The following is a 3,987-nucleotide window of genomic DNA, read 5'->3' as shown; positions in this document are numbered from 1 at the left end:
ATATATAAGTATATATACATACATACATACATACATGCACACACACTCACACACACACATATATATATATCAATGAAAAACATAAAAACAGAGAAGTAGCACACTCTAAGAAGTACAGCAGTCTATATTTATTACTGGTGAAGGCCTGTTTATAGGGTTATCCTGGGTCTCTCTCAATAAAGAGTATCCTGAGACTTATTGTCCTATGCCCTCTTTAAAGAGGCCATAGGCCAACAAGTCTTAGGTTCTGATGATATGCAATTAAGATACACTTTATGGCAAGAGACCTAGGGTAACCCTATAAACAGGCCTTCACCATTAATAAATGTGTGTGTGTGTGTGTGTGTGTGTGTGTGTGTGTGTATCCATGTATACGTATATATACAATATATATACGACTCATGGCAAAACTCTTTGCAATGGGTGTGAAAAACGATTTCTGTAACTGGCTGAAGTCCTTCATTCTCAGTCGGAAACAGGAAGTTACAGTTCTAGGACATTATTCTTCATTCTACGAGATGAGTTCTGGTGTACCACAGGGATACGTTCTTGGAGGACTCCTACTGTTTGTTGCATATATTAATAACATAGATGCCAACTTGAGGAACGTGACAGTGTTGAAATATGCAAATGACACCTAGCTGTACCTTGAGATAAAAAGAACAGATCCTACGCACTATAGACATTTCCTACAATCAGACCTGGACACAATGCAGCAATGGATTTCTGACTGGTAACTCAAGCTAGTTGTAGGCAAGTGCGTCACCATGCACTTTGGGAGGAAAACCCAGCCTTTAGATACTCCCTCAGCAATACCAATCTCAAGAAGTCATCTAGTGAACGTGATCTGTGTATTATTGTAAACAACAATCCGCGTTGGACAAACCACATCTCTAAGATTGTCAAGAAGGCTGAGAGTGTCCTAGTCCCACTCAGTAAAGAAGGCCAAGGGTGTCCTAGTCTCACTCAGCCGCCCTCCAGCTATCTATTTAAAACTCTATATGACAATGGTACATCCACACTTAGAATTTGCATTACCAGTCTGCTATCCCTATTTTGCTCAGCATATAAATCTCCTGGAAACTTTAGAAACGTGCAACAAAACGAATACCCGCCATCAGGCATCTACCATACTATGAACATCTTGCTTCTCTGGGCATGGACACATAGAAGCTCAGACGTTTGGCAACTGACTTGGTAGACACCTACAAGATTATCCATCATCTTTCCAATAACAACCTCGGGCACCTTTTTGTATTCCATATGACAAACACCTGTGGACATGCTTACAAAATAAAAGACAGCACAGCACCCATGGCTTTTGGAAACTTTTTTTTCACGCTCGAAATTGTTGAAGCATAGAATAAACTACCCGTATCAGTTGTTAGCTGTTTAGACACTACGTCCTTCAAAACTTCCATGCTTCCTGGAATCCAACAACAGTACACCTGATGGCTTTTATGCTTTCTTAGTTGTAGTGCACCTGAGCACTGTATGAAACAGTTTCTTTCATATATATATATATATATATATATATACATATATATATATATATATATATATATATATATATATATATATATCATACATACATATATGTGTGTGTGTGTGTGTGTGTGTGTGTGTGTGTGCGAGAGAGAGAGAGAGAGAGAGAGAGAGAGAGAGAGGGAGAGAGAGAAAGAGAGAGTTTGGAGGGATATATCATCTGGGTGGATACTGTGGTGGCTCTCAGTTATGTTCCAGATTACAGTTAAGCACGTCGATCGGTATTTAACGTCTATAACTATTATTAGTTGTTAGTCACTCTGTAAATTTCGTGTCCACTTCTCTGAATGATAACATTGACTGGAGTAAATATTAGCAATAATTATAATGATATAGAACATGGAGACTTGTTCATCCTCAAAATTTATTTTCTCTTATTTTACAATTTTATATAGAATATCATTATGGTCCTTATGACCCACACGTTTCCACTGCACAGATTATGGGCAGTTTCAGATGCAGCCTGGCACAATTTTTGTTGCAGCTTCTTCATTTGGCTAGTTTTGAAGCGAACTGAGTGGAGTTAGTTTTTTTTTAGCTAGGGTTCGGAGGGAGGTGGTGAGGTTGTTTAGAAATTGAAATTCAATCCGTTAGTAGGCTTGTGCAGTTGACCTCGAATTCACACCAGTTACTGTTCAAAGTCAGGGTTTGATCTAATTAGGTCAAAGTTGATGTTTTGCAGGGTTCCTTGTTTATTGTGGTGGTTGGGTGTGGTGTAGCTTTGATTTCAAGTGTAGTGCTTGTAGTATAAAGTCTTTAGCTGTTTATATATTCATTTTCTTGACTGTGTTGTTTATGTTTTGCGGTATACATTGAATAAAGTATATGCTAGGTTTGCTAAGGAGGACCATGAATTTTGGGGGTTTAGGATATGTTCTTCTATCCTCTTGATTGTGGGTGGAGCATTGATTATTTAGAACCTTCTTTAAATTTTTTTAAAGTTTTGCTGTGTTAGTGTGTACGCATCTTAAAGCCTGTTCAAGATTGATATTAAGTAATGTGTTTCTCGATTTTAAATATTTGATATAATTCTTCTATGCACAAGTCACATCAACTTCTTCCTGCCTGCTTTGGTTTAGCTGTTCTGATTATTTCCCACTCTATTGTATAGTTATGGTTACTGTCTTTAATTGACCAGATTAGTTTGCTTAGGCTAGTATCCTTCATCTTTTCCCTATTTTTAAAAAAACTTAAATGATTGGCCAACCTTCTCTTGAAATTAAGAGAACTTGCCCCCATATAGAAGTACGTCCTTCCCTCAGAAGTGATTTTGCATCTATAGACCAAGTTTTTCGTCAAACATCTTGAGTTTATATTGTGTTATGGCCTCCACTAGAAGTCTCTGCTGTCCTCGTTTATATTGGTCTAGTATTATTTCTAAGTTTTCAATATATAGGTGTTTGTGTGCTGGAATTTTTAGCAGGTCGCACTCCCTGTCTTGTGAAGATATTGGTCTGTATTAGGGTTGTTACCCTTTGACTTCTGGCTTTTAGATTACTTCCCACCCTTATTCAACTGCGTGTTATTTTGGTTTTAGTACCCTGGTCCCTTCTGTAGCTAACTGTTTCTAGTTAGATCAAACCCTGACTTTGGACAGCATCTGGTGTGAATTTGAGGTCAACTGCACAAGTCTACAAACAGATTGAATTTCAGTTTCAAAACAACCCCAACACCTCCCTCCGAACCCTAACTAAAAAAAACAAGAACTAATTCCACTCAGTTCGCTTCGAAACTAGCCAAATGGTTAGACCCTGAAGAAGCTGCACCAAAAATCATGCCAGGTTGCACCTGCAACTACCCATAATCTGTGCAGTGGAAACATATGTAAACCATAAAGATCATAAATAATATGCTATATAAAATTGTAAAATGAGAGGAAACAAATTTTGAGGAAGAACAAGTCACCATGTTCAATATCATTATAAATATTTCTAATACACACACAAAGCACACACACACATACATACGCACACACACACACTCACACACACACGCACGCACGCACACATGTAGCATGATTAGGAGACTAACATGAAGTGTTTATTTACAGAAGATAAGTGAATATATAGTTACATGCACACGTGCGCTCACACATACACACATGCATGTACACACGCACACGCACATACGTATGATGATTTATCAATCATTTACTGCTTAATCTACATCCTATATTAAATACATTCATTTCAATATGATACAGGAAAGAATCACATGCACCTGGAGGACGAGCATACCAGCCTGGAGTTTGCCGTGCATCATTGCGCTGTGCTGTCAATAATCAGATAACATGGGGACTTTGGTATTTGGAAGCACATGAGTTAGGTCATAAGTAAGTTCTGACAACTTATATCCATGGCTCAATTATATGTCTGCTATATGCCTACACACACATATAGACACACACACTATATATATATATATATATATATATATATATAT

The 3,987-nt window shown here is 37.7% G+C and overlaps 1 protein-coding gene across 1 annotated transcript in view; it reads left to right on the top strand.

Annotated features, from left to right (window-relative positions):
* The first annotated feature begins 3,744 nt into the window (after positions 1–3,744).
* The window catches only part of LOC128247611 (A disintegrin and metalloproteinase with thrombospondin motifs 12-like), a 75,744-nt gene continuing 75,501 nt past the window's right edge, over positions 3,745–3,987 (top strand). Inside the window, exon 1 of the mRNA XM_052967303.1 lies at positions 3,745–3,877. The gene's annotated coding sequence lies outside the window, so the exon portion shown is untranslated. The remainder of the gene's footprint in view (positions 3,878–3,987) is intronic.

This window comes from Octopus bimaculoides, chromosome 4 (genome assembly GCF_001194135.2).
Source record: "Octopus bimaculoides isolate UCB-OBI-ISO-001 chromosome 4, ASM119413v2, whole genome shotgun sequence".
In the NCBI taxonomy this organism is placed as follows: Eukaryota; Metazoa; Mollusca; class Cephalopoda; order Octopoda; family Octopodidae; genus Octopus; species Octopus bimaculoides.
The sequence above is the reverse complement of the archived record's forward strand: the minus strand, read 5'-3'. Positions and strand labels throughout refer to the sequence as shown.